The 21,054-nt window shown below is 47.6% G+C and overlaps 1 protein-coding gene across 1 annotated transcript in view; it reads left to right on the top strand.

The window, feature by feature from the left end:
* Positions 1-976: 976 nt before the first annotated feature.
* The window catches only part of PAQR8 (progestin and adipoQ receptor family member 8), a 188,165-nt gene continuing 168,087 nt past the window's right edge, over positions 977-21,054 (top strand). Inside the window, exon 1 of the mRNA XM_085610447.1 lies at positions 977-1,073. The gene's annotated coding sequence lies outside the window, so the exon portion shown is untranslated. The remainder of the gene's footprint in view (positions 1,074-21,054) is intronic.

Here is a 21,054-nt window from a genome sequence, read left to right as displayed (position 1 = left end):
GAGGAGAGACATATTTTTATTATCATACACCCCCGTCGCCCCTGCCCCCACCCATCCACCCCTGACCACTGCAGCCAAGGCCTTACCTAGGGGACCCTGTTTGCTGCACATTTCTGTGGCTTCCACGCATAGTTGTAAACTCAAAGACTTTTCCTTGATTGAGTCTTTGCTGACTCCTTCATCATTACTTTTTCTTATGACCTCGCCTTTCCGTAGCACAGGCAAAGGGCCCAGTTTAGCCTCCATAAGAACATCAGAATATAGTAACTGCCCACTCCCACTCCCAGAATCCAGCTACCTCGCCCACCACTTGGTGACTCTACCTTTGCCATTGGACCTTCACCTTAATCTGTTGCCTAATTCGTCCTTCTTGACCTCTGTGGATTTTCACTGACGATGAACCATCACCGTTCAAGCCCTGGATACAGTAAGCGTTAGGTAAATGAGCAGACCTATTGTTACTTTTTAAGATGTACCAAGAGGGGTCGTCAGAGGGGTGTATCTCTCTCACCACATTCTATTAGCTTTTAGTTTTATAACTCTGCCTCATAGGGGGGCTCCCTCTGCAGTGCATGAGATGCATTGTTTTCCAGAGAAATACCAGATGGCATGGATTATTTGCTGAACAGAAAACCCATTATGATAAAAAAAAAACATCCCCACCAAAAGCAATAGTTTGCATTTCAGTATGAGCCCAGCCTGGATTACTAAGCCCATGAAATATATGTGATGATATCAGATATGTTTTGATTTATTTAAATTAATTTCTGTGGCTTTTATAAATGTCATTATTACAAAAAAAACCTTAAAATTTCTAAATTAAAATAAGCAAGTCCCCTTTTCCATGAGGCTGGTCAAGGAAAACGTTTGCTTGAAAACTTCATTCTGAAATGTTCTGCTGATTATTGTGCGTTTCTATTTCCCATATAAGAGGCATGCCCCTTTTTTGTCTTTTTGAAGACAGATTGATGAAAAAGAAAGCAGAGGACTTGTTTCTTCCTGGACACAGAACGGTACTGCCCTTTCTTCCGGTGGATTTTGTATGCGGGCCTCGTGCACACAGGCCCCAGAAGGTGACATAACCTGTTTTTCATTTCTCTCATGCCCTCATGATAGCACAGCAGGTCCAAGTAAAAGAAAGAAATACAGTGATTCACAAGTGGCCCTGATGCTGATGTAAACATCTGATGTAAAGAGTATATTTACACATCTATTTAAATAGCTGTTTGTGTTTGTTTGTCAGAATAGCGGGTTTTAATATTGTGCTACTAAAATGTCATGGCAAAAAAACTGACGACCAAAATATCGACAAGGTAAGTATATATAGGTAAATATAGATTTAAAATTTTTAAATCCACGCGTGAGTACCTTGACGATATTTAAATTATCATGGTATACAGATGTGGTCTCAATATAGTACACCAATACTTTGTCAATAGTTTTGTTGTCAATATTTTACAACAGTATTTTGGTAGCATGATATTTATAACTCGAAATACCGATACCATGGAATTACCTTTAATTACAAAAATTATTGTATATATACAATAGTTTGTTTTAATTTATACTGAAAACTTTCAATGTACTAGTAGGTAACATGATACTACATTGTTTTTCATTTCTACTGTTGAAGATTAATTATGTATCTCAGTTTTGTGATGCACTTCCTGTATGGCAGTGGCCATCAGCAGCCGCCATCTTGTCTCCCCTTGGCCTGCTTGCTACATGACACAGAGACACACTACATTGTGGCGCTCTTGCGCTATTGTCCTTCCTCTTTGCCTATGGCACTTGACAGCTGCAGTTTTGTTTCCCTGTGGCTGGCTCTCAAAGGGGCAGAGAAGAGTCCGTGTGGCAGCCAGTGACTGCAGCACTTAGGAAACTTACAGACATATTGTCATGGGCAACATACATCTTGGGTGAGTGAGTGGGGTGGGCAGTCTTAGGTTTATAGAATCATTTGGCATGAAAAGGCCCTGGGGCAGAGCAGTAATGCAACACCAAAAATGTGGCATTTCAAGTCTGTACATTTAAATGAATGTCCGTGCTGGCACTGTATTCCCATTCTACCAACCATTCTCCCATGGACGTCAATTCACCAAAAGGCCAGGGGTAGCTGAAGTGACATTGCACGGCATTTGACCCTTACTTTTACTCACACACACATGCTTACACATACTAACACAGTGGTTCCCAAACTTTTTTGACTCGTGGCTCCCCTGACCTACTGGCCATAGGCGGTGGCTCCCCACTATGTCACTTTTCCTTGACGGGTGGAGAGATGCAAGCCCGGCCCCAGGAGCACCTCCATCCCTCTCCCCGAAAGCAGCTGGGATGAAGCTGATGAAGTTATCACAACCATACAGCGTCCCTCCCGCCCACAGCCCCCACAGCACCAGCAGTGTGCACATCCATGGATGCAGGCTCCAGGCCCTTCCCTCCAGTTCCCACTGGACACTGTGTGCTAGCAGCGCTCCCACAGCATCTCACAGATGAGGCATCCACCCTTGGCCTCACTGCAGAACGTCTGCAGGGCACATGAAGCAGCAGTCACCCTGGGCCCACTCTTGCTTCTCCATCAAAGCTAATTCATCAAGCAGCAGCACCCACTCTGTATCCCAGTGCAGAGGGACCCCACCCCTTGCCTGGCACTCTGTCTTCCCTCAAGGCCCATCAGTCCATCCAGGGAAGGAGGTGACCATGCTGGAACTGCAGCCCCATGCACACTCCATTCCTCACACAGTGCTGGCAGCACTCCCTCAATGCCGCAGCTGCAGCAGGAGGGGCCCACCCTAAGACCCCCAGTCCCTCTCTACCCCAACTCCTCAGCATTGCAGCTCTGCGCTGGAGGTGAAGGTGCGCACCCCGGGCCTCCCATGTCTCTTCGCCAGCACCGCAACCCCGAGCAAAGGTGCACAACTCAGACCTATTCAGCCCCCTCCACCAGCCACCCCTCCAGTGTGTCGGCATCCAGAATCTACTGCCCCCCAGTGTGCCAGCACCATGCCTCGGAGTGGAAGTCCATTCCCAGGATCTCCGCCCCCCTCCACCCCTGGCCCCTCAGCGTGTCAGCTCCACACCTCGAGGTGGAGACACACACCATTGCGCCTGCTGTCCCCCTTTCCATATCCCCCCGTGCACCCGTCCCGAAGTGGAGGTGTCCACCCCCGGGTTGTGGATGGCCCGAGGCCAGACAAAGCCAGTCTCTCAGCAGCAGCACTGGACCCTGGAGACACAGCCGTGAGAGACCCGTATAAGAGAGCCCACCAACCCGCTGCCGCCTCCTTTCCCTTGCAGGAGACTGCAAGAGCCCCAGGCGAGCAATAGGAATCTGTGTCCAGCAGCCGAACCTGGAAAACAGAATCCAAGGGAGTCCAGTGGCACCAAAAACACACAATCACAAATGCGCGAAACATTCATGAAGATGGTGAGGCGAGCGTTGTCCGTGACCGCTGTGAGCCTGGTCTGGGCCTGCAGCGTGGACGAACACCAGCACCTATCTGTCTTTGTTCTTATTTGCCACCCGACTTCAAAATGACATTGGCAATCGCCTCCTGGGATGCTCATTCTATCAGCTCCCATCAAGAAGCCAGGGAGCTGCGCACCGTGCACTCCCTCATGCACTGGGCAGCAACTGCAGTCCAGCAGGCTGAGCCAGATCTGTGTGCAACATGGATGCCACAGACTCCAATGCCGGCCGGGTAGACCCAAACCTCCACTCTTCACTCATAAGTGCCCTACCTGAACAAGGTGACAAAAACGGAGCAATCTTAATGCCTGTTTACCACAGTGCGTCCATCCTCACTCCACAGCATCACAGAGCAGGCACCCGTATCGACACTGGGCCACCCGGCACCCAGTGGAAAGCATCAAAAATTGAAAAGGCAAAACATCGCAGGCACACAGCTGCAACAGGAGCGCCAACCCCCCCCCCACCCCCAACCCTGCATCCACTCACATTCATGGGCCCCCACTCCATTGCCCAACAAGTGGCACTGCTCTACCAGTTGTTCATCCCCGATTCCATCATGTCAGCTGCATTTCAAACCTCAACAATGCTTGCGGCTACCTGCCAAAGCATAGCAATCGAGAGGACACCATGCACCCCCGAATAAGTCCACTGCAAACTCGCACCATGAAGGCAACCAACATGTCGAAATCCAGTGACACAACTGTATGTGGCCTCAAAACATGCGTGCATGGCCAACAAAATTCACAGAGAAGTCCGGAAACACAGCATTGCCATCCTTCTGCAAACTCCAGTGCAACATCAAACTCAGTTCAGGCTTCAATCTACAAGCTTAGAAGAACCATCACTCCAGCGTGATTCACTCAATGCACACATGTAGGATACGCAGCGACATCAAGACTGCCTCCAGTGTACCACAAAGGTGCAACCTCCAGACCTCCCCTAGTGTTGCAACGACCGCGTGAAAACAATGCCGTCTGTATTCCAAACAACGAACAGCAACCCAATCTAGTGCCGCAGGGGAAAGCCGCCTAGCAGTCTGTTCACATTAAACAACTGGTGAATGAGTACTGATCACAGAAAACCGGTCAGACGCAGCGGTTCCCAAACTGGTGCACATCTATTCGCGGCGCCCCAGACAAGTTTTGATGGCGCACCGGGGTGCTGCAGTGCACAGATTGGGAACCACTGTACTAACACATTCACTCACTCTAGCGTACACAAACACACTCTTACCCACAAGCATGCAAACAACAAACATTTAACAGCATTTTTTACCTTGGCTTCCAGATAGGGTCGTATTCCAGCTAATCTACTCCATTTTTATTACACTGTTAGTGAATAATATTATACTATTTGTATAATTGAAAAAAATGACAGAAACCAGGCAAGTGGAGTTCCAACCGCGTCCATTACGAAGAGCTGCCCCAGCATGGCAGTTCGGGCTGGACTGCTCCCATGAGGCACAGGGTCAGACTGATTTGCATATGGCCATGTCTGAACTGGGGTGGTGGAGTGAGCTAAAGAATGATGGATTAAACTCAGATCAGTTGACTGGGGGTGAGTGTTTGATTTGCTCAAACGCTCCCTCCATCATCCCCTTTGGTATCGCCCCTGTGTTCCAGGCACTGATTTTGCCACCTCTGAGGCCAGGGGTCTCACAAGCAGTGCCAGGGGGGTAGCAAGGGGCAAGCTGAGACCTCTCAGCGACGTCCATTCCACCTGTGTCGTGTTCTGCTATCTGCTTTGCTGCTGGCTGCCTTCTCTCTCTCTCGGCTCTCCTGCTGCTTTCTACTGCCTGCTCGCCTGCTCCCTTCTCTCGTTGGCTACTTTCTCCTGCTTCATGCCCCGCATTCCTCTATTTGTCTACTGCCTGTTCTCACAGTCTTTTCTTTGTACTCATACTGCTTGATTTTCCTATTGCCTTCTCTCCATGACTGCCCTTATCTCTCTTGTTTTCTTCTCGGACTGTGTGCTCTCCTGCAGCTGTCTCTCATTGCCTGCCCTCCGTGCTCCCACTCCCTGCTCTCCAGTCTCCTGTTCTCTCACAGCCTCTTGCTGTGGTCGGCTCATCTGCAAGCCCTCTTAGTCTCTGCAACTTGTTCTCCGTCCGCCTTCAACCCATAGCCTATGTGCTGGGTGTCAGTGATGTTACACACAGGAGAGGCTTACGACACTCTGCAGTGACGACAGCTCCGGCTCCTGCTCAGGACTGTCAGTGGTGCAGCGACGGCTCCACCATTGCAGCGGAGGAGCGTCGCCCCACTTAAACGCACACCAAACAAAGCCCCAGGAATGAAAAATAAAATGGTAATTTATTACCATTTTATTTTTCATCCACCCATCCCGTACAGAGCATCAGGACGGGGCGGGCCTGCTGAATTACATTAGCAGGGAGGATGGTGGGTTGCCTGGGCACTTTTCAAAGTGTGCATGTTTCTTTGGCCGTCCTTCTTGTGACGACTTGCGCACTTATAACCTCTCAGCCCAGCTGCCTTATGGCAGCTGAGTTGAGAGCAAGTGCAAGCCTCCAGTGCGCTGTGGATCGCAGAGTTAGGCCACTTCCTCCAATCAGGATGCTGTTTCATGCTGTGAGCAGCACCTGGATTGGTCAAGGGAGTTGCAGCATCCAGTTCCTGTTCAGTGGGCGAAAGAAGACGTCCCACACTGAAGACTTCGTGTTGAAGGTAAGTGTTTAATATTTTAATTGTATTTGTCCGTGCACGCACCCCGCCCTCCCACCCTCCGCAGATGCCAGCCGCCACTACAATGGTGTAACACACATGATGGGCCTACATCTTTCTGCAGTGAGGACAGCACCAGCTTCTGCTGAGGATAGTCAGTTGTGTGACACACAGGAGGGGTGCACATTCCACTGTGTGTACACAGAGTTGGTTCCTGCTCAGGGAAGTCGATGGTGTGACACACAGGAGAGCATACATCCCTCTGCAGTGAGCACAGCCCCGGATTCTGCTGAGGACAGTAGATGGTGTGACACACATGAGAGATGCACATCCCTTTGCAGTGAGGACAGCACCGACTCGTGCTCAGGAATGTCAGTGGTGTGACACACAGAAGGGGTGCACATCTCTCTGCAGTGAGGACAGCACCAGCTTCTGCTGAGGATAGTCAGTTGTGTGACACACAGAAGGGGTGCACATTCCACTGTGTGTACACAAAGTTGGTTCCTGCTCAGGGAAGTCGATGGTGTGACACACAGGAGAGCATACATCCCTCCGCAGTGAGCACAGCCCCGGATTCTGCTGGGGACAGTAGATGGTGTGACACACAGGAGAGCATACATCCCTCCGCAGTGAGCACAGCCCTGGATTCTGCTGAGGACAGTAGATGGTGTGACACACATGAGAGGTGCACATCCCTCTGCAGTGAGGACAGCACCGACTCGTGCTCAGGAATGTCCGTGGTGTGACACACAGAGCGTACATCCCTCCACATTGAGCACAGCACCGACTCCTGCTCAGGACAGTCAGTGGTGTGACACACAGAAGGGGCGCACATCTCTCTGCAGCAAGAACAGCACCAGCTTCTGCTGAGGATAGTCCGTTGGGTGGCACACCTGAGAAGGGCACATGCCTCTGCATTGAACAGTGACTAATGCTCAGGACAGTCAGTGGTGTGACACATAGGAGAGGCGCACATCCGTCAACAGCGAGGACAGCATCGGCTCCTGCTCAGGACAGTCAGTGGAGTGTCACACAGGAGGGACACACATCCTGCCACTCAGAGGCGTAGCAAGAGCTTGTGGCGCCCGGGGCTATCCCTCAGATTGCCGCCCCTGGGGGGAGGGGTGCTGGGGAAAAAGGACGGCAAGCACTTGAAAGAGGTCCGAGAGACGCGTAGTAATCGCTGCTAATAGTTACCTCGATCATGCAAGTTACATGCACATACATGACACAGTCCAAAGCTACACAGTTGAAAACACCAGTGACCGGCAGTACAAAGGAGAACACACACACTGCTTGATTTATCTGGGGACTCAGAAAAGCTACATGCGACATCCATCAGAGAGCTGCGTGAACAATTACAACACAAAAGGACTGCATACCCCATATCACCTCTACATGAAGTTAGAATTTTTAAAATCCTGTTTTATGCTGCTAAAGTTTTGAGAAATTTCAATTTTATGCTGTCTGAAAAATTTTCCAAGGTAAGTTTGTCTTTACCTTCCTTACGAGTTTTCATTAAATTCTGCTATGTGCGGAAACTCCTGGAACCACACTTATTGGACTTATGAGTTTTGGAATGAGAATCATGTTCCCTTGATAAATGCTTTCAGGCCAAATCTACTGATATCTATCAGGAGAAAAGCAGAAGATGGCATTTAGGTGCAGTAAGCAGCAAGATCTGAATGTTAGTCCTTATTACTGGGGGAATAGCCACTCGTAATGAAGGGTATAGCAACAACAAAACAACAAAAAATTCAAAATCCTTCCCTTCTATCCCTCCACTACACTTTTTCAATCCAAATAACAGACTAACATGTCCACTACTCAAATAAATGTCCTATTTCACTATACTAATTCGCCACTAATCCTTTATGGGTTTCGGAGTAGCGTGCTACTCGCCGAAAAAGCACATTAACACCTCAACAGGGGTAGCAAGCGCTATATAAATGCAAACCTTTTTACCTCTTCTACCCCTTCGGTATCCTTCTTAATCCAAATAATTGACTAACATACCTACCACTCAAATTATTAAAAATGACTTGCATATTTCACTATACTACTTCACCACTAACACTGTACGGGTTCCAGAGTAGTGTGCTACTCGCCGAAAAACGCTTCAACCCCCCCATCAGAGGTAGCAAGTTCTAGATAAATCCAAACCTTTTTTCCCTTCTCCATATCTCCACTATCCTTCTCAATCCACATAATCTGACTAACATATCCACCACTCAAATTACTTTCAAATTTTCACTATACTAATTCACCACTAATCATTTATGGGTTCCGGAGTAGCGTGCCACTCGCTGAAAAAGCGCTTCGATGCCTCCTTATGGGTAGTGAGTGCTATATAAATGCAATTACAATTCAATACAAAAAATAATTGCAAAAGTGCCATCAACACCCTCAAGCAATCAGGCAAAGGGAAACTATGCAACCAAATTTAAACCCATTCTTCCAAACTCCCGACCTCCACAAAGAACGTTGGTCCATATCAGTGTGTCAAAGGCAATATTGAAGCTACATGAAATCAACCACATCTGGCCCAAATTCTGGGTTAAGCTAGACTTTAGGTTAAAGTTGTTAGATATATGAGGTGCTGCACCTCGGCCTCCTCTTAGATATGTTGCAGCTTTGTTCCAAACCACAGAGAGCAAATGCTGATTATGCCAGAAAACAGAAGCCAAGGGGTTCACAGGAGGAGCCCGAAAAAATTGAAAGGATACTAGCAAATAAAAGCAAAAATCCTCATGTGTGCATGGGAAGCAGTTAGAAACACACGGGAAAATGACTTAAACCCCATTATTAATCACAGAACAATATGGACCTCACAGACCTCCCCAGTGCCCAGTTGGCAATGTCCTTCTGTGTTGTAGTGTGACGTATCTCAGGCTGAGGCGGGCTAGACTAAGGTAAGAAGCCATGGCAGGAGTAGAGTTTTGGCTTCTCGTGGGGGCTGGGCTTCTCAGTAAGACTGGGTGGGGGCCCAATTCGGTTAAAACTGAGTAGAGACCAATGCCCCTATGCCCAGACCTAGGCTAAACCTTTTTTTCCTTGAATTGTTCTTGAAATCACTGCAGAGATGCAGGCTTCAAAACCGGTGACGGATCATACTACTTACTAGTGGTACAGTTTAAGAGCAACAAAGCATTATGGGGAAGGAGGGACGCAGTACTTCACATCTTCAAGTGACCCTTTGACATCAGTGACACCTTCATCAAGTCCTGCTTTTGTGACAAACAGAACTTTGCTTTCTGCTGTTCTAGGATCCACAGAAGCAAAATGGTCTTGGCTAAAAAGCCAAGAATGGATGAAGGTGTCACTTATGACAATGGGCGGTTAACACGCTTACTACTTTCATAGGATTAGCAAGATAGGGTACCATCTTACAGATTCTTCCACTGATAGCAGGCACCTGATCACATAAAAAGATCCCGAGACGGAAGCACCGTTTCTGCTCCACTGCACCACTTCCCACAGACTTAATTAAGATCATTGCGAATTCATGATGTGATTGTGAACCCAGACCAAAGGGTACCCCCCCCCCCACCCAAGCGCTCTTCAAACGGAATACAACTGCATGGGCAAGTTCTCTGGCTGGGATTTGTAACTTTTTTTAATCTTGAAATACGCCATTGGCTTTTCTAACTGGGATATTTTTTTAGCCTGAAATGCAATGTCATTCTTGCACAGCTTTTTAAATTTTGTAAATATGTTAGATGCGCGCTTTTTACATGTTTATGCTTTTAATTAACTAATAAACTATTACTAGTCACTTGAACTGTTCATAGATATGACTGGATAACATGGATGCGCTGTCCTTGGGCTCTGGAAAAAAACACACATATACACACACGCACACCACACATACACACAGACACACACACACCACACAGACAGCACACACACACCACACACACATAGACACACACCACACACAGACACGCACAAAACAGACACACACACACATACACACAAACACACACCGAGGTTAGTAGCCCTATTGTGCAGGGTTTCTAATAACATTGCACTGAACTAATGTTATACATGAGTAAGACATCTTAGAAAGATGATTTCGCGTTTCCTGCTGCAATCATTTGAAGGGAGGAGACAGCACAATGCTACACCATCCAGAACGACAGTAGACATCACCCCCGAAGCAAAATGTCACACAACAAACATGCACAGAAATATTCTTGCCACACATTAACACCTCCAGAATCATGCTTTCGTGATACAGTGGAAAAAGTCTTTGCATCAAGAATTGCTTTAAGTTCCCCCAAGGACATACGGCCAGTCAAAAATGTTCTGTGATGCAACCCCTGGGGCCTTGTCACTTGAAGGGAGCTCTAGGACTGGATCAGTAAACATTATTATCTGGCATTATTCGTGTGCCCGGTGGTAAGTTAATGCAGTGCTTAATATGAGCAACTGTTTTCATCGTAATATCTATGAAAGTGGATTTGTGGCGGAGCCTAGGTGATGATTCCACCCCTCTGAAAACGTTCAGCTAGCTCCTGCTGCTCTCCTCTTTCTTACCTCACTCACTTCAGGGTCTCACACTATGGCAGGCAGGGATTGGTTCGAACTTCTTTCACTTCTGCTGCACTGCAGCAGCCAGCAAAGCAAAATCGCCCAGCAGCAGCACTGCCACTGCCCCAGGCCAGAATTGACTCCTCACGAGAGCGCGTAGTGGTGAAGCGTGTGACGTGTCACTGCTACGTTCTCATAGCAAGGGCTGGCCAAAATGTAGCCCAGGGCCCTCATTGGTAGCGCTCGCGCACTACCAATGACGGCCCTGGGACGGACCAACAGTCAAGCAAGTTTTCGCACAAACAACGCGGGACGTCGCGGCGGCAATTTTGGCAACACTGCAGGCGCACTGACTGACTGGCGCAGCAGTTACAACAAAAGCAAGCAGGTCAGGACAGGTGCGCGCTGCTTGCACTTTCAAACTTTAACAGCCTGGGCCGTGCGCGCGGCACTGGTGGTCCGTCGCGGCTGCCTTTAAAATTTATTTGGGGACACTGACGCTACAATGACTGATAGTAGTGTCAGTGAGTAGTGTCAGTGAGTGTCCCCAAATAAAGTATAAAGGCCGCCGCAACAGGCCACCTATGCCGCGCGTCTGCCCCCAAAATAGTGCCGCCTGGGGCGGACCGCCCCCCCCCCCTAGCTACGCCACTGACAATATACCCAACATCTCCTATGGAGGCCGAACGGCAACCTACACCCTTCAACCATGCTGTCTGAAAGGGCCCCAGGAAGTCGATGTGAACTAAAGATCTTCACAGCCTCATCGGCGATATAAAGCGCTATATTCATTCATCAATGCAGTACAATACAGTACCAACATACCCTTCCTAAAACTATCCCCTGAAATGTGCTCGCATTCCCTGCTCTAAGGTGCTGAATCACTAAGAATCTTGCCAAAAAAAGCATCTCTGTGCCCTCTTTCCTCTCCCCCCACCCACTGACGGTTTATTATATTCAATATTTCGATTTTTATATCCTTCAATATGTGAAGGGTACTGCACTGCCTCAGCAACTGGCATGAAGTGTAAAATGAACTATATATTCAAGCACCAGGGATAGAGAGAACCTGTTGTTTATTTGAAAAAAAACATTCCACTCGCAAGTTAGAAAGTTCTAGAGGAATCAATAGTAGATAGTGTTATGAGCTATTTCTCATTATGCTTTGTCTGGGAATGGAAAGTTCCATGCCAGCTTAGTGTGAAAACGCCCACCAAAAACGCTGTCCGCGATTAGCTGCGGTCTGTGATACATTGAGGGATGTCAGAGCCCTCTTTTTCAGACCCCACCTGCTCTAGGTCCACATACAATAGTCATATTTAAACATACAGATAATCTCAAAGAATTAATATAGTCGGACACACGCAAGCACCTGATTCTTCATATAACATAGCACACGCTGACTGGAAATGTTTGTAGGGCAATACAAAACAGAAACTACGTTTGATTTACTAAAAATACAGATTGGTAGCGAAAAGGCCACCTATGACACTTCTCTGTCCGGAAGTACCCCTCGTTGCACCAATTAATGGGTACGTACATCTTGTAATGACTATGCTTAAGTGACAAACGTGTATTCAGTGGAAAACCAATAACAATTATTCAACTAAATAAAGAAAATTATTTTTTTTAATCACCCGAAACTAATTCCTTTTCAATGGCACACTGTTTCATTGTCTACCACAACAGGCACATTTCAGTTTCCGGTATAGTCACGACCAGGCGCGCAACACCCATTGGACTCACAGGGCTTCAGCCCCCCCCCCCCCCCCGTCGTGTGTGGCAGCCCCGGATGAGACACCTTCCCGGGCAAAAAAGCAGCCGGACCCGAGCACTTCACAGGTCTTTAAAAGACCATTTGCATGTTAATGAGCCCTCGCTGTTGTGTCACCCCTTCTAAGAGCCCCTGCAGCTCCACTCTGCCTATTGCTTAAAGTTCAGCCCCCCCCCCCCGACATTTTTGCTCAGCCCCCCCCGAAATTTGGCTCTAGTTGCGCCTCTGGTCAGGACTCACCTGAAGTATTCTGAATCAAAAATCATCCTGATGGCTGCACCAATATCCCTGTGCTGCCTGTGCCGGAAAAGAGGCGAGCGCGTGGTGGTGGAGCGTGTGACGTCACTGCCGCGCTACTTTTTTTTACCGCAACGCAAGGGTTGACTAAACATTATGCCCAGGGCCGTCATTGGTAGCGCTTTCGCGCGCTACCAGATTGACGGCCCTGGGATGGGACCCACCACATATAAGGTACGTCACGCACGCATGCTGCACTGCAGGCAGCACAATTTAAAATCAGGTGTGCTTGCTCTTCCGCGCGAGGGCCCCAGTGGCGGCGACCTTTATAATTTATTTGGGGACACTGACACTACTGTGAGTGTCCCCAAATAAATTATAAAGGCCGCCGCCCCCAAAATAGTGCCGCCTGGGGCGGACCGCCCCCACCGCCCCCCCCTAGCTACGCCAGTGCTGCCACTGCGAGGACACCACCGATAGCCAGCTGTGCGACACACAGGAGAGGGGCACATACATTCCTCCACAGTGATGACAGCACCAGCTCAGGACAGTCAGTGGAGTGACACAGTGGAGAGGCGCACACCCCTCAGCAGTGAGGACAGCACCGGCCCCTGCTCAGGACAGTGAGTGGTGTGGCACACAGGAGAGGTGTACATCCCTCAACAGTGAGGACAGCACCGGCTCCTGCTCAGGACAGTGAGTGGTGTGACACACAGGAGAGGTGTACACCCCTGCACAGTGAGGACAGCACTGGCTCCTGCTCAGGACAGTGAGTGGTGTGACACACAGGAGAGGTCCCCCCCCCCCCCCCCCAACACAGTGAGGACAGCACCGGCTCCTTCCATTTTTCCCCAGTGAGAGGCATTGCAAACAAGCATTGGCATAGACAATAGTTCTTGCCTATGACTTATACAATAGGTTTTAGACATGCTGTACCCTAAAGGGGCTACTATTCAGTATGGCTAAATATTATTGGTGGAACGGGGCATGGAATGAAGTGTTCTAAAGTTGAGTAGAATGTAGTGTTATGGATTGGCGTTGTATAGAGTGGAGTGGAGTTGCGTATAGTGGAGTGGCGTTGCATAGAGTGGAGTGGCGTTGCAGAGAGTGGAGTGGCATTGCGTGGAGTGAAGTGGCGTTGTGTAACGTGCAGCTGTATAGAGTCAATAAGCAGGTATAGACAGACAAGGGATTTTTGACATTATAGAGGATTACATTAAACCATGAAGAGGTACTAATTCAGAGACTTTTAAATGAAATTTAAGAGCTGGGCAAATCACCATCGTCCTATGTAGAACCACTAAGACAGTACAAAAATGTTGACTACCTAGCAACTAATGACAACCTAAGGCAACCAAAAAGGATAGCAACACAGAAGGGTAACATTACCAGAGATGAAAACCTTCAACGGGCTTGTAGGATACACAAAGAATCTGTGCCTTTCCTTTCACTATATAATGTACAAAATAAGCACCCAAAAGCTATAAACACTGTAAAAAAGTAAATTCTAAGAACACTTGTGTGGAGTGGCATAAAGTGTAGTGGAATGGAGTGGAGAGGCGTGGCGTGGAGTGCAGTTACGTGGAGTGGCATTGCGTAGAGTGGAGTGGTTTTGTGTGCAATGGCGTTGCAGACAGTGGAGTGGCATTGCGTGAGGTATAGTGGAGTGACATAAAGTGTAGTGGCGTAGAGTGGAATGCCATCATGTGGAGTGGCGCTGCGTAGATTGGAGTGGAGTTGCATACAGTGGAGTGGCGTTGCTTTGAGTGGTATTGCGTAGAGTGCATGGCGTAAAGTGTAGTGTTGCGGCATAAATTGGAATGCAGTTGCATGGAGTGGCATTGCATAGAGTGGAGTGCAACTGCATGGAGTGGTGTAGCGTAGAGTGGAGTTGCATAGAGTGGACTGGCATACAGTTAAGTGTAGTTGCGTGGAGTGCAGTTAAGGTTGCGTAGAGTCCATAAGCAGGTATAGACAAAGAATGGATTTATTTATTTATTTATTAAACTGTTTTTATTAATTTTCATGTTCAAGGCACATATATTTCTGACATAATGATGCATATACATAGAAACCGTACCTTTACAGTACTGAAAAGTATGACACTTGGTTTTATAAAGTCGCAAACATTTCTTTAGACTGGCAACTGTCTTCACATTACATTTCCAGCTCTCCTCCGTTTTCATTATCGGAGTCCTCCTCTGCTTCGAGTTCGGGGGGTTCACAAATGTATCCCCTGTATTTATTCCATGCCCCCCATATCTTGTTCCATTTCCCCGGACAGCCCCGACTCACAAACACTGCTTTCTCTGCCACCATAGCCAAATCGAGATCTTCACACCAGGCGGCCAGTGACGGTGCCTCCTTCCCTCCCCATTTTTGTGCGATGTTGCGCTCTGCCACCATTATCCCCATTGTTACCCATTCCTGCGCTGGGCGCGTGAGGTCATTTGGCTCCCATACATTTAAAATGCATCTTCTAGGCTCGGGCATCAGCGATATTTCCACCACTTGTGATATGGTCCTCATCACTTTTACCCAATATTCCACTATCTTGGGACATTCCCACAAGATATGGAGGAAGGTGCCCTCTTCCCCACAGCGTCTCAGGCAGTACGGGTGTGATGCCGACCCTATTGTGTATAGGATACGTCTAGTGTAGTAAGTTCTATATAGGATTTTTAGTTGCACAAGTTTTAGCCTAGACGGTATCCCCACCTCCCGCGGTGCTGCTAGCCCCTCCCGCCATTCCAAAGAATGGATTTTTGACATTATAGAGGATTACATTAAGCCATGAAGAGGTACTAATTCAGAGCTTTTTTTAATGAAAACTGTTAGACCTGGCATCATTGGCGTGAGTCTCCCTTCCATTTTGTCGGATTGCCTCCTCTGTTTTTGATATGTTTTTGCTGGTTATATGCTTTGGGCACTGTGCCACTGCTATTCAGTGCCACAGTGCAAGTGCTCCCTACGTTAAATTGATGTATTGATTAGTGACTCCGTGATTGGGTTATTTGATTTACTTGTCAGACCCTAGTACAGTGCACCATGTGTGCCCAGGGCTTGTAAATCAAATGCTGCTGGTGGGCTTGCAACACTGGTTGTGCCACCCACAGAAGCAGCTTGTAAAGTGTGTCTCAGGTCTGCCATTGCAGAACCTATGTGCAGTCTGGTACTGCCATGCTGACTGACCAAGTGCACCCACTTGCCAGTCCCTAAACCTTCCCTTTTCTTCATATCAGACACCCCTGTGGTAGGCCCAAGGGCAGGGTGCATTGTAAGTACAAGGTAGGACATGCCTTGGTGTGTGTAGCATGTCCTAATAGTGAATTGCAGCCATTTTTGTTTTTCACTATTGCAAGGCTACCTGTTCTCCATAGGCCAGAATGGGCAGTTAGATTATTCCATTTTATAATCCTAACTGACTCAGGGAACATGGTAGCAATTCGAATTTAGTATGCCTGAACTCAGAATTATAAAATACATATTTTAGTAAAGTTAGTTTTAACATTCTGTGGTTGAAAATACCACTTTTAGAAAGTAGGTATTTTCTTGTCTAACTAGCCAAAGCCTGCCTCTGCTAGGTTGTGTATTCCTTGTCTGCAGTTTGAGTGACAGGGCTGGGGAATTCCAGGAGACAGAATGAATCAGCCCAGTGGTGAATAGGGAGATCTGCATCTAGATGGGAGGGAGGAGTCGCACCTAGGACCTGAATAGGGCTGGGCCTTCCCTCCACAATGCTGGCTCCACCTCCTGAGGTGCGGCTGATGTCTCTGCCCTGCACTGTGAAAGAAGAGAAGGAATCATGTCAACAAAGTGCTCCAGGGCTGTGCTTTCCCTCCACAATGCTGGCTCCACCTCCAGTGGGGCTTCTGATGTTTCTGCCCTGCACTGTGAAAGGAAAGAAGGAGTCCTGTAAACAAAGTGCTCAAGAACTGGTTTGGACTAGGCAGAGGCCTCTCTGCCTTCAGAGAACAAAGGATTTTGGGGTATAAATATTGGGACCAGACCCAAGAACTTTAGATCACGTCTGGGAACAAGACAAACCTTTTGCCAAGGAGAAGAACCAAGGAAGCTGCAGAAGTTTGGACTGCCTCTCTGCCAGTGTGCTGTTTGCTGGGTTGGCCTGCAGTGGTGTCTTCATTGCCAAGGAAAGGAGAAGGACATTTTCAAAGGACTTTCATCATCTTACAGAATATTTCTCCAAGGGCTTGAACTTGTGCTTGCCTCCTGCTGAAGTCTCAGAGACAAAAGACTTCACCACCAGCTCCCCTCTGAATTTCTTTGCTGGGAATTCTATCTGCAGAAGCCTGCGTGTCGCTGGGAGCTGGAAGCGTGACGCAACGAGAAGAAGCCTGTCGCCGCCGCAGCTGTAGTCGTCACATCGCCGGAGAAGCAAGCCGCCGCCACATTTCCGAGGAAGCGTGTCTTCGTCAAAGCCGTCTGCTGTCGCATCAACGGAGAAGCGTGACGCCATCGAGAGGGTCGCCATCGCATCGCCGGAGAAGCGTGTCGCAGGGCCTGTCGTGGCTCCAAAGTACAGAGTCATCGCAAGGCTGCCAGGGCGTGAACGCATCGCCGTCGCTTCGTCGCATCAAGGGCGCCATCTTCTCGCATCGCACCAGGATTGTTGCATCGCATCGAGGTGCCATCTTGCGCATCGCATCAGGGCCGCAGGCCGAGAACCTGCGCATCACCCCCGCACCGGTAAGGATCACGGCGCATCCCCTACTCTGTGCAAGCATTGAGGCGCGATGCATCATCTCCCCCGGAGCACGGAACCGACGCATCTCCCTCTGCAAGCCTTTTGTTTATTTTGCGTTTCACATCCAGGTACTTTTGTGAGAACTGTGTCGCATTTATCATCAACTTGAACTAAGTAACTTTTACCATCTTTAAGCCAATCTGAAGTACAGTATTGTGGATTTTTGTCGTTTGTGGTCTTGTGTTAAGTCTATATAAAGAATACTTATTTTTATAAAACTGTGTGGTGTCCATCTTTGGTGTTTTCACTGTATTACTATATGTGTTCACAAATGCTTAACACACTGTCTCTGAGATAAGCCTGTCTGCTCGTGCCAAGCTACCAAGGGGGTGAGCAGGGGTTATCTAGGAGTGTAATCACCTTATCCTGACTTAGAAGCAAGGGTCCCTATTTGGACAAAGGTGTATACCAGTGCCAACAAGAGACCCCCAGTTCTAACAAAAACTAAGAGGTGGACACATCAACATCTTCGTACGTAGAACCGTTAAAACAGTACATGAATTCTGGCTACCTAGCAACTTATGACAACCTGAGGCAACCAAAAAGGGTAACAATACAGAATGTTAACATTGCCAGAGATGAAAACTTTCACCCGGCTTGTAGGATACACAAAGAATCTGTGCCTTTCCTTTCACTATATAATGTTCAAACTAAGTATCCAAAAACTATAAACACTGAACTGATGTGGCTGTGAGATAGACACCAGAGGATCAGGTCTCCACCAATAACAATATAGGTAATACCACTAGTATCTTCCAGCAGCATCTGAATGAGCAACGTACAAAATCACAAAGGGAAGAGTAAGGAAACATACCCATTCCACCTATTTAGGGAAGTAGTTTCCATGCCTGAAACGAGTGCAACCCACCATGAAAACAAGCCCAGATCAAACCAACTACTACCAAAATAAACTGAAAACAAGCCCAAGTCGTCAAAAATCAAACAACTAGCATTAGGCAATGCTAACAGTGCCTGCTCCGCCACTTCAAGCTATCCACATGTGTTGTTTACACACACAGCAGCACAAGCTCTTCATACCCGCCCCACAATGCTCGGCACAGACATGCTGCCGGCTTACAGCACAACTCAGTTTCCACTGAAATGGCAATGGTGCTGGTGGTGGTGATGAATTCAGGCCCCAGCTAGGCCCGCAAGACACAAGGGTTCGCTCTCCTGTAACGGAATCTATAAGGAAGTTGGCACGGAAACTGCAAAGTACAAAAACAGCATTTATTAACCCTTAAGGGTGGTCCTACAATCCACACAACACTCTTCAGTATTGCATAGAGTAGCACAAAGAACATTCGTACATGGTCCCCTTTTATACACAGTAGAGGGGCTCATAAGTGGGTGGATACAACATGAAGACGAAGAACATTACCATTTATGGTCATTTTCGATACTGAATCAATACATGGGCGGAGCCAACACACTCCTTGAGCCCGCGAACACATGGTCAAGCAAGGCTAACTAATAACAGATGTGGTCAAGTCTGGGCATGCGCCAGATGGACAGAAGGGCTATTTATAGACTGTTACTGGGCAGATTACAAGGGCAACTAACACAGAGGTCGGACTCTCCTCGTGGCGAACACGTGGCAGCATGACAACACAAAATGGAGTCCAAACTTCGGTCAACATAACGGAGAAAACATGATCTGAAGGGAAAGCATTAATGTCTTTGGTAAATGCTTAATCACATTGCTGTTTCAAGTTACAACAGTGGAGCCTTCCCACAGTGAAGTCCCGAGCTCCACAGGCAGCAGGAGGGCAGGCAATCCTAACCCCTACTGCATTGCGGGGCACAGTCAGAAACGCCACTTTCCTCCTCTCCACTCTGCTGTAGCCCTTATCGTTCACCGCTGGACAAGATGGCTGTCACAAGTTTTCTACGATGAGGGGTGGAGACCTAATGACAGGGGAAGAAACAATAAAAAGATGGGGGAAGGGTGGGTCTATGTGGAAACAAGTATGGGACGGAGGGCTGGTGGGATGGGGGAAACAAGAAACAAGATAAAAGCAAACAGTAAAACAAGCAACAACAAACACAAGCAGGAATCAAAAAATAACCATTGGCATAGCCAATAGGTCGCGCGCCTTAGGGACCTTAGAAGTTTTTGGCCATTCAGCACATTATCGAACTATCCAAAGCATTGCAAAACCTAAAATAATTCCATGAAAACGGTTTGATAATCAGAAACAACAATCTGGAGAAAGTCTGGAGCATGTAATGAGCTTGTGGCACATTCAAAAACAAATCGAAAGTGTGTTTTTTAAGTTAGGTTCATGCAACGTGAGAGCAAAGCAGTGGTCGCAGTGAGAGTTACTCTGCACAAACACACACCTTACATTTTACTTTCCATGTCAAGCCACCAGCAATAAGCTGGACAAAACGGCCCACCATGCACTACTCCCCTACCAAATAAACAGCCCACAAACCAGCTGCCTTGCCTAGCACTCATTGACTTTGACCATGAGCAGCACTCTGCTGGCCTTTGGCTAGGTTTCCACAAAAGACATAGCAGATGGACACACACAAGGTGAGAAATGCACGATGAATACATTCAAATAGCAGCTTACAGCCCTTCCAGGTTATCAGAACTTGTACAAATGGGCAGTACATTTCTCTAAGAAAGGTGACAACCTTCTGACAAGCTCATCTTCCTGCCAGATTACCCACAGCACTTCATATACGCCACACAATAAATGTGCGTATGTTGTAATTTGAAAAACTTGTACATTCTGTGAACTGTAGTAGCTACAAACACATATTTGAAAATGTTTGTGCGTATTCATATACCTTTGTACCCAAATGTGTGCATGCATGTGAGTATGTAGAGGAGCACCCATGCAGCTTCCACACTTGAGTGCCTGCTTGGACACCAACACACACAAATGCACCCTTACATGCATACACACTTACAGAGCTGCATATATATCCACAGGTAAAAACAGAAGCACACGCAGGCACACGCGTATTCGAAGACACAATCACCCATAACTAGACGCAAAATAAACCTGGCCTAAAAAAGCATTCTTGAATATCTGCCCATGAGTGATACTTTTGCTTTACAAAATGTTGTTTCGCCTGAAGGCACCTATGGAAAATTATAGTCACACACACACAAGTGTTAAAACAGCATTTCTTTCTTTTTTTCATGACCTCGAAGTGGCAAGGTTTCTGGGCAAGACCACCAGATGACTGCCTGTGGGTCTGCCCTCGAGGAAGACATAAATCCAACAATTAATGATTCCGAGTGGCTCTCACTGCAAATGAAGCCAGCAGGACCGCATTCCCTGTCCCCATGCAGCGCGAGTCCTGAAAGAACACCTTTGTTTCTTCGCACAAGAGCTAACACACAAGAGAACCCCTGCTCCTTAGAACCCAGACATCACTGGCTTGATTTATAGGAAAAGCATATTTACGAAGCTCCCTCTGAAGTGGAAAGACTACAAATGCGTCTTATTAATATATAAAGTAAATGTTTTTCCCGAGTGCTCCTCCATCTCGAAGGCACACTAAGGTGAAATAAGTACCAAGGATTTTTAAAAACGTCAAATGTTGAATATGTAAGCTGTGCTCAACTGATGCA

Source organism: Triturus cristatus, chromosome 6, assembly GCF_964204655.1.
Source record: "Triturus cristatus chromosome 6, aTriCri1.1, whole genome shotgun sequence".
In the NCBI taxonomy this organism is placed as follows: domain Eukaryota; kingdom Metazoa; phylum Chordata; class Amphibia; order Caudata; family Salamandridae; genus Triturus; species Triturus cristatus.
The sequence above is the reverse complement of the archived record's forward strand: the minus strand, read 5'-3'. Positions and strand labels throughout refer to the sequence as shown.